This window comes from Mus caroli, chromosome 3 (assembly GCF_900094665.2).
Source record: "Mus caroli chromosome 3, CAROLI_EIJ_v1.1, whole genome shotgun sequence".
Taxonomy (NCBI): Eukaryota; Metazoa; Chordata; class Mammalia; order Rodentia; family Muridae; genus Mus; species Mus caroli.
The window spans coordinates 81,001,412-81,017,267 of NC_034572.1; the positions used below are offsets into that span (position 1 = coordinate 81,001,412).

The 15,856-nt window shown below is 53.2% G+C and overlaps 1 long non-coding RNA gene across 1 annotated transcript; it reads right to left on the reverse strand.

Annotated features, from left to right (window-relative positions):
• Positions 1-200: 200 nt before the first annotated feature.
• LOC110290660 lies at positions 201-5,100 on the reverse strand. Its single transcript, XR_002377484.1, has 3 exons — positions 3,568-5,100; positions 3,363-3,421; positions 201-363 (listed from the first exon to the last, which is right to left on the reverse strand). It is a non-coding gene; the product is annotated as an uncharacterized LOC110290660 (long non-coding RNA).
• Between the last annotated feature and the right edge of the window lie 10,756 nt (positions 5,101-15,856).

Below are 15,856 nucleotides of genomic sequence, written 5' to 3' on the forward strand. Positions count from 1 at the left end.
CTCTGTACTCTGCATCTAGGAAGGAATCAGTGAGATAGAGTTGAAGGAGTGCAGATCCTGTTTCTGGGTTGGGACTGTGGCTCAGGGTTAGGGTGGGGGAGCTGATCCTGTTTCCTGCTTCTGACAGACTTTTCTTCACTCCATCAGGAAGTCCCACTGGTTTTGTTTTTTGTTTGTTTGGTTTTGTTTTTTTGTTTTTGTTTTTGTTTTTTTTCTCATTCCTGTCTTGGGAGCTTTCCCCAACCATGATAGTGAAGATGGGCGGAGCTGTCACACCAGCTGTTAGCCTGCCTTGGCTGAGAGGCTAGGAGATGAGGAGGGAGCGACCACCCAGCTTCAGTCATTTTAAAGTAGTTCCTGACCCTAGGAGAAGGGAAATGGAGATGAAGACTCAATTGACTTGGTATGAAGTTTAAATGCCCCTTCGAGACTCGGGGGTTGAGGACGGTGAGATTGGCTCAGTGGATAGATTCACTTGCCTCTATGCCTGACAACCCAAGTTAATATCCTCTACCCACACATGGAAGGAAAGAACTGATTTCCAAAAGTTGTCCTCTGACCTCCACACAGAGACCATGGCCTGTGCACCACCCCCCGAAAATGTAATATATTTTTTAAAAAGACATGGGGACTTCCATTCAATGTCTCCCAATGTTTGGGGATTTCCTTTCCTTATTCCCTTACTCCCTGTCGGTACCCTAGAGGAGGCAGAGTGAGTCTAACTACGGAGAGGGCATCCTCTAGGTTGTCTGGTGGAACATTCAGGACTCCTGGGAAGGCTCCAACTGGTCCCCGAGAGTCCCAGTTTCCTCTATCACACAACAGAAGGTGGGGAATGGCTGCCGTGGTTGGAAGAGCGCATTGGTGCTGAGGGGGCCAGCTGGTTGAGAAGCAGGTGGAGAGGGAAAGGACCCTGCTTAAGAGGGGGCTGGGTGGGAAGGCTGGGTAATTTATGATATCATTGTTCCCGCCCCTCTTCCCAGCCCCCTGCCACTTTACTGTTGCTAGGAGATCCTGGCTGGCCCTGTCAAATGGAAAACTCCTCCTCAGCCAGAGTAGGCCCTACCCTGAGTCACATCAGACCCTGAAACACACCAGTGTCTCCTATGAATCCATTCAGGTTCAGCCAGCTTGGGTGTGGGGCTACCTGACTGAGCAAGTGTGTGTGTGTGTGTGTGTGTGTGTGTGTGTGTGTGTGTGTGTGTATGAGGATATGGAGGGAGCCAGGAGGCTAGGAGATAGACTTTGGGGATGGAGGAACACTCTGAGGGCCTGCAGGTGACCCTGGGAACCAAGCCTGGGAAGAACCCAAGTTAATAATGCAATCCTTATCTTAGAGAGAGTGAGCTTTCAGCAGACTGATCGAACACACAGGCTTCTCAGCCCACTCCCTCCAGTCAAGGTTAAGGCCTGGCAAAGGTGGGGGAAGAGAAGCTGAGGAGAAAAAGGCTGAGGAGATCCCAGGCACAGGAAGGTGACTGTGAGTAGAGTTGGGTGGCCCAGGGATGTGGCTGAGATCCCCTCTTCCTTCTGGAGTTCTCGTAGACAGTAAGGCTGAAGAGAAGCTTGGTACAGGAACTTCAAAGGTTTCTCAAGCTGCAGGTCATGGCTACCTGTGTTTCTTAGTACTGGCCTTGACTTGGCTACCACAGGCTTTTGTCTCAGTTTATCTGCCCTGGCTGAAACCCAAATGATCCTGTCTCCAGCTCCATAAGAGCAATCAGAGGTCCCCCAAAGTCTCTGTCTGCTCCCTAGAGTCATGGGCTGCTTCTTGTTCTGTGCGCCACACAGGCTTCCCTCCCTCCCAGTGCTGATTTCCTGTGGACCAGATTCCAGCACAGTGAAGGGCCAGAGCTCAGGGAACAGACCCAGCAGCACAGCAAGTCTCCAAGGGAAGCTCTAGCAGTCTCCAGGGGCTGAAGGCAGGACTGGGGAAATGGCTAACCAGGCTGCAGAAGTCAAACGCTCCCAGTCGGCTGTCCAGCAGGCATCTGCCTTCCTAGCCAAGTTTCCTGGGCTCCTGCCACAGATCTAAGCCTCATCCTGACATCCTGCCCTCTGTGCTCTGGGATGGCCCAGGGGAGATGCTTAGCCTTGGCTTCTTGTCTGCTGGTGGAGGGGACACACACCCTTTCTGGACCACAGGTAACTTTTCTTCTGTCTGCTCCTAACAGATCTCCAGAGTACTTTTATTCATAAGTATGTGTTGAATGTCAGTGTGCATATTGTGTATATATGTTTGAGTATGTTATCTTGTGAGTATAAGCGTGCATACATGTTTGAGTGTGTATCTGAGAGATCGTGTGTGTGTGTGTGTGTGGTGTCTTGATATAGGGTCCTGTTGTGTAGTTCAGGCTGGCCTTGAACTCAGAGCACTCCTCCTATGACTCCCCTATGCTGGGATAACAGGCCTTTTCCCCACACTTGACAATTTCTCTTTACAGACCAAAAAGAAGACCTGACGTCATCTTGAGCACCCACCCCTGCCATGCAGAGTGTGTTTGCAGACTGCCAACGGGCTGGCTCCGGCCAGCAGAAGTGAACAGAGGTGGAGGTTCAGCCTGACAGCTTCTCTCCAAAGCCATGGAGAGAGAACCTTACCACCCCCACCACCCAGCTACTTCCAGCAAGTTGTCCAGCCTGATCCCTCTATTTCCCCTGTTGTCTCTTAGCTGGCTCCCCGAGACCCACCCCATCTCCAATAAAGAACATTGCATACTGCGCATCAGTGTTGCCTTGGGTGTGCTAGGCAGGGACAGGGGCGTGCTGGGTTCTCCATACTAGAACACCACTACTGAACAATATAGCCTCACCAGGCGGGGCTCCCTGAAGCCTACCTACATGGCCAGGATGGTCCGAGGACAGTGTGCTCCCCCCACCCTGTCTGCTAGCCTCCAGCTTCATGGGAACTCCACTGATCGTGGGATTCTGAGATCATCAGAGCAATAGGATCACTCCGTCGCCAGGGGAGCACAAGGCAAGAGCCAGAGCAGGACTGTTCTTCAGTCAAGGGGCAGGGGTTGCTGCCTCTCTCAGTAGAGGCTTTTTCTCAGAAATGGCTTCCTGGTCTGACAGTCCATAGATGAGGAACACCCCTGTCCTGCAGGCTACACACTACCATCCTCTCTAGCCTCTCCGTGACACAGAAGGAAAGGAATAGGGCTGGCAAGTCAGACAACAGGCAAGACTTGTCAGCCATAAACCTGACACAGAGCTCAAGAGAGCATGGAAGAGCCACAGCAAGCAGTTGTGCTCTTGACCTCATTTCCCCTGTAACACCCACATCCAACGCGCTGCGCTCCTGAACGCTGGGAGCAGGAGCAGAGCCCAGACTTCCCCCCTTCGAGCTCTCGTGCCCCAACCCAGAGTTCTTCCTGTCTGAACACCTCCCTGAAACTTCAGTTGGAATCCCAGAACTTGTCTAAACACAGAAAATGCACGATCACACGTGGCGCGATTGCTACGACATAGAAAGCAAAAGGGGGTATCCACCACCCTCCCTCCCAGGAGGCAGCCCTTAGCGCCAAGCCCTCCAGGAGCAATCTGCATGCATCGGTGCACTCACACCCAACACTGCAGTGCTTCTCCACAGCATTCCTGCACAGACACACACCCGACACTGACTGCTCCGGAGCAGCCTCAACCTCATCCTGCTCGGGGGTGGAGAGCCAGGCTCTTGCACGCTCAGGCCCTGCATGGTTCAGCAAATCAAAAAGTGCCCTCATTTTACAGAGGAACTGAGGCTGTGGAGGGAAAGGACCAGCCTCAGGGTCCTCAGTTCCTCAACATCAGGAAAACCCCATGAGCCCTAGCGTTCTCCAAAAGGACAGAGCCTGGGATCTGACCTGGGCTATGGATGCTACTGGTCTATCTAAGGCTCTAAGAGTGCTTGTGAGCACTGGGGTCCCAAGGGCAGGTCCCTGTGTGAGCAAGTGAAAGCTGCCACCCCCTCCCCCTACTAAGCTGGAGCATCAATCTTCAGGGACATGGGGGTGGGAAGTAGTGGTCAGCCCTGAGCCAATCCCATGTCTGCATTAGCAGCTCCTTAGGAAGCCCATGGGATCTGTAGAGAATCTGGTGGGTGTGCTGGTCTCCGCCCAACCAGGAAAGGGTTTGGGGTGGCAGCAAGCAGAGGCAGGGGGTGAGCTGCCTTTTAGTAACTGAAAGACCTAGCTAGACCCAGTTGGGGTCAGGAGGGCAAGAGGGCAGGGAGGAGTTCCTCCCTAAAAAGGGATTCCACGGACTGACTGATGTGGGAGGAACCAGGCAGGCCCTCACTTAAGTATATGCTCTCAGAGTCCCACTGAGCATATGCAGATGAGTCTGTCTGTATGCAGATGAGTCTGTCTATATGCAGATGAGGAGAGAAGGCATTCTCTTCTCTGGGTTACCATAGAGCCTGCCAGCCCTCCCTTTCCCTCTAGGTTCCAGCTGCAGGGTAGCTTGGGAAAAAGGCCAGCCCCTAGGGAAGGGTAACTTACAAATAAAAGGTTAGACTTCAGGAAGGACTGACCAAAGAAAAGAACTAAATCAGTCTGGGGAGGAACTAGAGATGGAAGCGAATAGAGAGAGGTTCCCGAATAGGTGAGACCAAACTATGCCCCATGGAACTGTGAAAGAACAACCCAGGCTCTAAGTTCACAGACAGGCAGAAAGCTCTTGGACACACAGGCTAGCAGAGGAAAGGGCCCCAGAGAGCAGCTGTGCTGATCTGGTGTCATCCTGGTCCCTCACAGGTCACTGGCTCCTGACCTCAGACCCTTCCCAGACAGGCCTGGGGCTCCTGCAGGCCACATAGATCCCAAATAGCAAGTCCCTGGCCACTGATTTGCAACAACTTAGGCTATGGTGGGCAGGTTGGAATGACAGTTCCTGCATAGGTCTTAGGACTTCCGTCAGGGGATGGGGCAGAGACATCAAGAGGGGAGAGAACACGCGGGCCTGGGGAAACCGAGACCCAGAAATGCTAAGAAAGTTGCCTCTTCTTTCAACTGATTTAAGCCAAGTTGGGCCTGAGCCCAGGGCTTCTCCTAGGAGTGTAGAGGCCTTTGGAAAAATCTCACTTTTCTTCGGGTGGCCCGAGTTCCCTTTTCCACCCCCCTACCATTCAACGGTGTAGCCAAGGCCTTTGTGGAAAGGCCCTGGGGAAGAGAGGGCCCTTGTCATCCATTCATCTTGCAGGAGGCTTGGCCCATGCCAGACCCGCTGGACTCTCCTTCCTGGGAGGTGCCAGGCAACCCCCACCTCCCCTCGTGGCTGCTCCCCCAGTTCTATCATTTCCTGGGGCCTCAGGGGTTTGGCTGTGATCCCAGCCAAAAGATGGTGGGGAGTCCCACCTCCCACACTTCCTCATTCACACACTGGCACCAGACCTGTGGGAACGCCGGACAGCAGCTGGACATTGGTGCCCGGCTCTCCCCTCAGCCCACAGACCTTAGAGAAGTCATGAGGAACAGGGCCTTCCCCGCTGCGCTGGAAGTCCTCAGCACTGCTTGTGAATCTGGGTACAAACAAGGCCTGTAAACTGGACAGCAACAGAGCTTTCCCAGGAAACCTTCTGACAGGCACACATTCTGGGTCACCTTAACCCTTCCCATAATTCTGCTCTGCTGGAAGCTCCAAGGACAAGTAAAAAAAAACCTTGCGGTTCTCCTGACCTCTCTGTGGCTAAAGGCCCTAGGACCCGAGAACAGGGAATCAACATGGGGCTACTACTAGGAGGTATCTATCCAATCAGGGCTCTGGCCTAAATTCCATTATGACAGGTCTTGATGGCTTCTGGTCCAGGCAGTGTGGGTGAGTTGGAAGGAATGTAGAAGTCATTATGAAAGGACCAAGGGAAGAGAGTTCCAGAGAACTCTGAGAAACTGGATCAAGAAGAGACAAAGGAAAGACATCCTATTGTAGACATCCTAGCCATTGTACCCAGGCCAGGAGGTCACAGGGTGGCAGCTTCCTCTGTGGAAAGACTTCTAGGGAGAGTAAAATGGTTACTGGGAGTCATTTCAAGACCAGAGACAGCCCAGCGTTTTATTTCTTGTAGGCGGGGAGGCCTTTAGCTGAGATAGGCTCTCTGTGAAAGAGAAGGGCTCCTAATTGGGGAGAAGAAAGGGAGAGAAAGAGAGGGAAGGGGCTCTGCAGGGCAAAAACCCAGAGCCAGCCTGCCATGGAGGGAGATTAAGGGATTAGAGTTAAAACAAAGTGGTCGGGCTGGAGCAGGTGGGCTGGGGCCCCGTGCTAACGATCTAATTGCTTGCTGCCTTTAGCAGGGTGTGAGCCAGGCCTGGCTGTAGATCTCTAATGAGTCGGGGTGTTTTACAAGGGAGGTAAGTGAGAAGGTGCAGAAACGAGGGGCCAGTCAGGAAGGTTTTTTTCCTCTCTTGAAGGGACTCAAACTCTTGTGCTCAAGTACAGAACCTCAAGTTCATGTGCTCTGCCCCTGCCTTGTGCCTACCCAGGGAAACCACGGGAGAAGATACAGCCCGTGCAGAAGGATGCCTAGGTCCCCACCAAGTAGGTATGGAGCCAGGGGAGAGATCATGATCTCTACAGCATTAACTGGGCACACACTCAATGTCAGTATTGTACTAAGCTTTCATCAGTTTATCCACTCTCCCAAACACACAGTAAAGGTTGAGGGACTCCTTGTAGATACCAGGGTCTTTCTGATCAGGACTGGCTCCTTTCAGACCCTTCCATCTTCCTAGGAAGGGACAGGTCTTCCAACCTTCTCTATCAGTGCTGAGAGAGTTCAGTCTGCAGCTGACTGTACCCCAGAAGCCCCTGGCTGTAGGGTTCTGGCTCAGCCAGCCTGCTTGCTTCCCCCTTGCTCACATTCCAAAAGAATAGACACGACCGGCCATGCCCTCTCTCCAAGCCTGTGCACACACCGTGCCCTCTCCTTAGACAGTCACCTCTGCCCACTAACAGTCATGTGACAACCACTTCTGTGACTCATGTAGAGTCTTCTCTTTGCCTGCTGGGTTCCCCTGAGAGTCGAGCGTCAGTGGCTGCCTCCCACACACTCCTGTCATGGGTGACCTGGTCACGGGTAACTGTTTACTTTTATAAGTAAGAGGCCTGCGAGCAGGAACTCTGAGAGCCCTGTGGGGGGCAGGTGTGGGAGCCTCTTCTGGTCCGCGTGAAATAAGTGTTTATTCAGAAATAGTTTTTTCCTTGTCCTGGGCATAGAACCCAGTGCTTTATTTGTGCTCATCTCAGTTTAATTTAAAATATTATTTTATTTTATTTATTTGGGTTTTGTGAGACAAGGTTTCTCTGTCCTGGGACTCTCTCTGTACACCAGGCTGGCCTTGAACTCATGGAGATTCACCTGCCTCTGCCTCCCAAGCACTAGGATGAATAGTGTGTGCCACCATGCCCAGCTGACTTTTATTTTTAAAATTAAGGAAGGTGCTCTGGGGTTGGTTGCACATGTCTTTCCTCTCAGCAGTCAGCAAGCAGAGGTGGGTAGAGCTATGTGAGTTTGAGGTCTGGTTTACCTAGGGAGATCCAGGTCAACCAAGGCTACATAGTGAGACCCTGACTTTCAAGATAAGTAAACAAAAAAACATTTTTTAAGGGGGGGCGGTGGAAGAATAGTGTTTGGCTGTGAAGGTCAGGATATCAGAGACCCTCAGACTTGCAAGGAACCAGAGAGGTCTGATAAGATGCTCTTCTCTTGGAGCCCTTCCCACGCTCAGTTCTTACTCACTGTTTCCTAATACATTTACACTTGTTCTCCTACGAAAAAGAAAGAAAGAAAAAGAAAAGAGAGGAGAAGGAGGAGGAAGAGAAGGAGGAGGAGAGGGGAGCAAGGGAGGAGGAAGACTCCCTTAGTGCCCTGGTTTGGAGGAGGAGGGGTAGGGAACACAGTGTTTCTCGCCCTTCTTTCCCCCTGCCCTTCTCGTTCATCACCATGCATCTGTCTTGTGGTCACAGGCCTTCCCATATCTTCCTGTAAGCTTTCAGGATTGTCCCCACAACAACCTCTGTAGCTGGCACTGTGGGTGGGCACCTGGTTCTCCCCAGGTCTCTAAAGAACCAACCTGTACCTGCCTGTGTGGCAGGCAATGGCGGTCCCTCTGCCGCCACTAGAGGGGTGTGTGAGCCCCGGCCTCGGGAGCTAGGAGAGCAAGGCCTCGCAGAGGAAGCCTGCTGCTGTAAGCTGCTAGAGCACCCACCCAAGGCATCCATCCATTCAAGACGTGCTGCACCCTTCCCTTCCTCTGTTTACACAACTGAGCTGAAGACAAAGGCTCTCTGGGGGATCACCTTACCTTTCTCATCTGAAAAATGGGAACAGAAACAGTAGCTATTTCTCAGAGCCTCTAGGGAACAAACTAAGCTAACGTCTGTGAACAACTTGGTCCAGTGCAGGACAGGAATTGAGGATTCACAACTGGTGGCTCTTAGGATTGTTATTAATCAGGAGCAACCCCACAATGTGGGCTGATTTAGGGTAGAAACTTGTCACCATTAGTCTTGCTGGGAATAAAGGGACCTTGTGGTAACAGCCCTCACACCCAGTCCCCCCAGCCCCACCCCCGACAGGGCGACAGGACTCAATGGCTGCTGATGCCTGACAAAGTTAGAAGTGGTGCAGAATGGGACACTGAGGGGCTTAGCCCAGGCGGAACCATGGGGAAGGACCCTCCAGCTATGGCTCCAAGGGTTTATGGAGCACACAGGCAGGCCAGGAATGTGAAAGACAGCCCCTTCCCTGTTCTGAAGCAATTCTGCAAGAGCCTTCAGTCAGCCAGGCCTGCCCTAATCCCCTGGAGTGGCAGGTGGGGGGCTAATGGCTAGTCCAGGATTGTGCCACCAGAACCCATGACCTCTGACCTTTGGGAGAGGCTGATGAGGATCAAAATGACATAGGCAGAGAACACCCATGAAAACAGTACAGGGGAGGGGAAGGCAGGGAGGGCAGGAGTGGGAAGGAAAGGGGAGGGCAGGGATGGGGAGAAAAGGAGAGGGCAGACAGGGCTGCTGAGCTGCAGTTTAAAGTGAGGCACATAAGAAAAAATTGGATTTTACCTAACTTTTTCTTGAGGAAAAATTTGGCGAGTCACAGGGAAAACAGAATAGTGTGGGGAGCCTCTATGTTCCCACTTATCTACTAGTTAGCATCAGCAGCGGCCAGCCTGGCTGCCTTTGGACCCCTCCTCCTCCCTCTGGTGTTTCTAAGCACATTCTGAGTCTGTCTCCTTTCCAAGAGGTGTGATTACAGCCTAGCTCAAAGGATCCTAGGAAGGGGTCTTGGCAGGCATCTGGAGAGGGGTGAAGGGACAGGACAAAGGCACTGTAAATGACTTGCGTGTGTCTGGAGGTTCTCCGGCCTGCCTCACTCAGTGTACTTGAGAAGTCTCCTAGCTGCTGGGGAACCGGGAGCTGATGCCTTATCCCACAGGGGGTTTGTAGGAGAGTGTTCACTAAAGCAAAGCAGAGGCCAGAGACGAGGGTCAGGCTGCTCCCAGGCAGGGCTGAGCCCTTGGGAGCCATAACTGAAGAGGTCAGACAAGGACCCTAGGTGCCCAAGGTAGGGTGGTAGCTGGGAAGGTGGGCTGTCTTACAAAGAAGGCCACAGTGAAGGGGAGGGGTCTAAACCCAGATCTTGGCCATGTCTGCTACTTCTGAACCCCAACATAAAGAGACCCCTGAATCCTGGACTGCTGGAGACAAGGAGGGCCAAGGGCCTGAATGGCCAACTGTTCTCCAAGGAAGGTCACTTCCCTCCCAGGGTGATTACAGGGAAGAGGGGACACAAAGAGACCCTCCTCACCACCACAAGGGTGATTATAGGGAGAAGGACACAAAAGTCCGTCAGCTCCCATCCTCTGGCCGGATAATGGGCCATTCACATTGAGGGAACCCCAGTCCCACACCTGGCTCTCTTAGGCAGACCCCAACTGCCCCATTGTCCCAAGCCTGCCACTGTGCCTTGTACCCGGGTGTCAGCCATGGGAAGCCTAACACCCCAGCTGGGGCGGTCCTGGCCCTTCCCCCACCTCTTCAGCCACTTGGAGGCTCAGAACTGATTTGGTGGGGGAACGCCATTCATTCCACACTCCTCACTCAGAATTTTTCTCCGCTCAAAAGTCCTCAGAGAGAAGTCCTCACAGCTATGGGAAAATAGGAGAGAATAATTAGGAAAGCCATTAGCGTCTCAAGGCCCATCTGAGGGATTAAAGGATTAAAGGCCTTCTAACAGGTCTCTCCTCCTCGAAGATTTTTGCCAGAGCTTGTTTTCAGGACTTTTCCCTGGGTTGGGGGAGATGGAAGGACTGAGACCCTCAGTGGATCCTCTCTTCACAGCTGCAGGGAATCAAGACCCCCTAGTTATGTTCAGTTGGCCAGAAGAGAAGAGTGGGGCAAGCAGGTGTGAGCTGGCAGCTCCTTCTCAGGCTAGCCTGCACTGCCTTGCACCTCCACAGGGGGAGTAGAGAGGTGCAGAGGTCAGCAGGTCCCTCGTGGAAGCCCAGTCAGGCTCCCTGGGAGCAGGTGCCCTGTGCTCCTCCAAAAGATCCCGGAGGGCTCAGCCTCTCCCACGCCCCTGGTTCCAGCTGAGGGCAGGCAGGCTCTCTGCCCCTTCCCAAGGCAAACCGAGCCACTCTTTTCTGACTAGCCAGAGGCCAGAGGTCACGGAAGGGTTTCTCAGGAAGAGCCGCTGTTTGCATTGAGTCATGGTCTCTGCCTTGCAGAACACAGTGCAGCCACTTCGTGGAATGTGAGCACGGGGATTCACAAATAAGGATGAGGAGGCCCGCAGAGCAGGCAGGCCTCATCCTTTCTGAAGACAGGAAGGACAGTCCCTTGGAAGAGATGACCAGCATACACTTCTGAGTCTCCCTATTACACTCCTCTGGCCATCTGGTGGCGGCTTGGTGGTTATCAGGTAACTGTTGCAATCAAGTGTGTTACCCAGTCCTGTTACAATCTATCTTGCTGTCCCACTGACATCTCAGTGCCCTCCTTAGGCCAGGTGCTGAAAACCCATGGTGAACATTCAAACATGTATCTGCCAGAGAAGCAAGCAAGCATACCCCCAACCAGACAGCACATGGAGTTACACAGTTGCCCAGAGCAGAGAGATACAATAGGATACACACTGAAGCTCCTGGAAAACCAGTCTCTGCATACAGCATCTTGACCCACTGCCTATGCTAAAGAAGACAGACCCTAGCATGAGGCCAGCTCATATTCACACGCTGGCCTCCCTGGATTGGGGTGGGGATGGGGCTTCTGGAAATGCAGCTTGGCCCTTCCACTTCTAAGAAAAGCTCACTAAATGCCTTCCAAGCCTCTGTACCTGCCAACCTTCAGCTAGCAAGTCCGAGAGAGAGAGAGAGAGAGAGAGAGAGAGAGAGAGAGAGAGAGAGAGAGAGAGAGAGCACAGTGGTTCCCCAGATGCAGGCGGGCAGCACCCCTTGCTCAGCACCTTGCCAAAGGGCAGGTAACGGGTGTACACTAGCAATTGGGCACCACTGAGGCCCATGCTTCGTGGTTCTGGTTAGCAACTGCCAACAAGAAGCTCCCTGCTCGGACTGGTGTGTGCAGGAAGCCTAGGCGAGGAGATGAATGGCCTGTAGCCTGGGTTATAACATAGGCAGACATCACCATAGCACTGGGTGTCTGAGTAGAGCTGGGTTCTGGAGGGACCCTGCCCCACCCCAGGGTTCCTTGACCCTCCATGATACAGCCTCCTCCGGTGTTGGGGCAAAGTAAAGCATGAGAAATGGTGGGGAGGAGGGGCCTCTGTCTGCTTCTTTAGAAGCAAAACCCAGACAGCAGCCATGGGATGGAGGCCAGTTTGTAAAAGCTCGGGTGAAATGAGCTAGAAGGGATTGGGAACAAGTCCCACAGTGTCCTGAGGCGCATTCCTTGCTCTGGGGAGACGGAGATGGATGGTGCTGAGCTGGGAAGGAGGGGTGCTGGGGCGGGGCCGGAGGGGGGCTTCTCCTGCTGAGCGCTCTCCTGCCAAGAGCAGGGTGGGAAAGTAAAACTTAGGACCCAGAGGATGGCTTCCCAACAAAGGCTGCTTCCTTCCCCTCAGCCTCAGAGCCAAGAGGGTCCTCCTCAGGTCCTGCCCAGAAAGCCCTGGAGATGCAGGCCAGAGGGCACTAGAAACCACCCTGGCCCCCTCTGGGGCTGTGCAAGCAAGCAGGGCATCTGTAAGCACCTATGGTGTAGGGCCCTGGGGGTTGGGGGGGACAGTGTGCTCTGTGCTTCTGCTCTCTTCCAGAGGTAGCTGGCGAGGGCCCCCGAAGCAGCCTCCATGAGGCTAACACTGGAGATGTTTGAGATGGGTCAGAGACCTGGACAGAGGGACTGGTTTCCAAGGTGCTAGGAAGGCAGAGCTCGCCTTCTTCCTTGGCACCAGAAAATGCTACAGCCTCTACCCCTGCTCTGCTGGCCAACTTCTCATCCATTCTGGAGTGTCTCAAATGCTACCCCAGAAATAGGCAAGACAGGAAGGAACAGCCTAAGTCCCAGTGCCAGGGCTGCTTCCCCCTTCAAAGATGTCCTGGGAGACCAGCGCCTTCCCCCGCCTCTCAGCAGTAGCAGCCAGGCCACTCACTGCTGTGGAAATCCTAGATGCTTCTCTTTTTTATTTGACAGAATCTCGTATCCCAGATTGTCCTGAAACGTCCTTTGTAGTCCAGACTGGAGCTAGCCTCAACCTGCCAGGTCCTGAGATTACAGGTGTATGCCAGCACACCTGGCATTTTCTTTCTTTCTTTCTTTCTTTCTTTCTTTCTTTCTTTCTTTCTTTCTTTCTTTCTTTCTTTCTTCCTTTCTTTCTTCCTTTCTCTTTATTCTCCATTTCTTTCTCTTTTTTCTTTTCTTTTGTTTTTTTTTTTGTTTTGCTTTTTTTTTGGTTTTGTTTTTTGTTTTGTTTGTTTGTTTGTTTGTTTGTTTGTTTGTTTGTTTGAGACAGGGTTTCTCTCTGTAACCCTAGCTGTCCTGGAACTCACTATGTGGACTAGGCTGGCCCAGAACTCACAGAGATACACCAGCCTTTACCTCCTAAAAGCTGGGGTAAACAGTTTGATACCCCAGAAGGATCTCCCGGGCTCCCCTGGATCAGTGTGATTTGAGGAAGGAAAAGCAGGAGGCCAGAGATGGGCTAAGGGGGCGAGCATTGGTGGCTCTTGGTTTGAACCCCAGCCAAGATGGCTCAGAGGCATCTTTTGTCACCTTGAGATTATTCAGAATAATTTTTGCCTGAAACTACTAACAAGTATCAGTGCTGCAGACTCTAAGACTCTCCAAAGTGTCCCTTAGGTGAGTGCCTCTCACCTGCGTAAGTCTTTGGTGGGAACTTGAAAAAAGGTGAACTCTGGCCCTGCCTGCCTCAGGAAGCCTGTGTCTGGGACCTGGAGTTAGGGCTGGGCCCCCATAGCGGCCACTCTGGCTGCTCTCTGGGACATCTCTCTTTGGCCAAACCACTGCCCTGATTAGAGGGCCGCAGGCTTCCTTCTCTCACCCCCGGTGTCGCTGGGTGTTACCTGTTTTGCCTTTGTTGATGGTTCCTTCAGTAAAAATGGCCTACTAACATGATGGCTGGCAAGAAGGAGTCCCGTGCGGCTCCGGAGCTCACTTATCACAGACGACCCAACATGGCATCTTGCCTTGTAACTTGCTCTATTTTAAGGACATCTTGAGTACTTTGCTCTGTGCTCTGGAAGAGAATTGGCCCCAGAAGCATCTACCAGACTCCTCTAGATCAGTGTGATGTGAGGAAGGCGGGCAGGAGGGCAGAGATGGGTTAAGGGGTGAGCATCGAGAATCCACGGCTGCTGGTTTTGAACCCCAGCCACGATGACTCAGAGGCATACGCTGCGTCGGGAGTGGGGGTCAGGGGTCAGTGCGTGCCTACTCGGTCTGACCCCAAAGCTGAAGCTCCCGAAGCCGGTGCAGGTCTTCTTGCCACGGACGGCACAGACAATGGTGCTCTATCCCGGGAGCACGGCCGCCCCCTGCCCGGCCGACCCTTTCAGGCTGGAAGCTGGCGGCGGGACGCTGGCCGCCTGGAGCATTTGCATACGGCCCGGGGACAGTAGCCTGCTTTGTTGGCTGCGCACGGGGGCGCCGGGCGGTGGGCGCAGCTCGCCAGACAAAGCCGCCGAGGGAGGGAGGGCGACGGCAGCCACTGGGCCGCACCTCGGATGCCGCGCCGTGTCTAATTCCTCCAAGGAGCGGCCTGAGCCGTGATGCGAATCCCAATGCTCACGGCCCGACCGTCGAAGGTTCCTCCGGGCCAGGTAGTCTCCCACCCAGACCAAAGAGGATAGCTGTTAGAACATCCTAAGGTCCCCGGCCTCCTGCTCCGTGTTCTTGGACACTTACTTTCGTAGTACATATACAGTGTGCCAATCCAGAGTATGGCACTTCTGAGGGGACTTTCTGCACCGCCTCAATCTAGTTTCCAGAAGCAGGCAGGGAGTGAGGATACATTATCATCATCGTTCCCAGGGCTCAGGCACTGGGGCTGGACAGAGTTCGTGAGCAGGCAAGGGTACCCTTGTTCTTCACTGAGAGGGATAGCATGCTGATCAGAGAGGCTGGTCCTGAGAGGCAGAGGCCTCATTGTCCTGAGGGATGACATGGCCTTGTCCTTGGCTTCCCCCTGTCACCCTGTTGACCCATCCCGAATAGATAGCCCACCATGAGGGGGACCAGTGATGACGAGGCTGAGGCTCCTGAAAGAGGGACCCATCTTTCCTGCATTATCAAACTGGAAACCACAAAGGATGAAACGGAATACTCTGCAGGATCCATCCTGAGCCCCTGCATGTAAGGAAAATGGGAAAGCCTCCCTGCCCTGGATTGAGATGGCTTCTCCCAGTGTTGGAAGAGCCTTTTCTTTTTCTTTTTTTCTTTTTTCTTTCTTTCTTTCTTTTTTTTCTTTTTTCTTTTTTTTTCTTTTTTCTTTTCTTTTTTCTTTTTTTTGCCTGAAGAAGAGGCTTGGTTGCAGTTCAAAATGAACCAGCAGCAGGGAGGGCCAGCCTGAACATCTCGGTACCATAAGTGAAGGAATTTTCACAGCTCTCCTTCACCAGAACAGCTGGGGGCAGGCCAAGCCAGCTGGCTGTCCATCACCCATCCAGAGCTGGGTCCCAACTCTCCCAACTACTTCTCCACAGTGACTGGGACCCTTGTACTTCAATCCTGGGATTCTCCAGCCTACATAGCCCAGCCAGCAATGGGCAGGGAAGTACGGAGGGGAGAGGGCTGTAGAACAAGTGGCTATAGCTCCCTAGAGCTATAGCTCTCCACCACCTCCAGCTGCACAGGGGAGCCCAGGAACATACTGGGCAAGTAGAGCCCAGGATGTGTCCTTACTTTCTGGGTTCCTCCCCTGGAGGGGCCTTAGTTTGGAGGCAGAAGTGTCTGTAGTTGTGCTCAGCTCTTGGCAGAAGGGGCTCCCACCTGCCGAAAGGATAAAGTCGCCAAGAGTGGGATGAGATATGAAGTTTCTGGCATCACCTGACATGTAGAAGGGGTGGGGCTCAGGAGAGGCTTTTCAACGGATGCCTGTGGAAAGGACCTGGGCTGAGCGAGGCAGAGAGGTGGCATCGTCTGTTGGTTTAGAGCACCCTCTTGTGGTCAAATGAGTCAACTCAACACGCGCCCAGCTGCCTTCTTCATCCACAGTCCCAGAACCACATGACCCTTGCCATTGTCAGGACCGAGCCATGAACTGGCATCAGGTGCTGACTGCCTCCAACTGCTGAGGTTTTGTGGCAGACCACCCTTTGGACGCTCCTTTTGGGCTTCTTCCTATTCTTCCCAGCACTGGAAAGCCAGCTGAGGGAAGGATTTGGGGACAGCATCAGATGGCTGAAGTGGA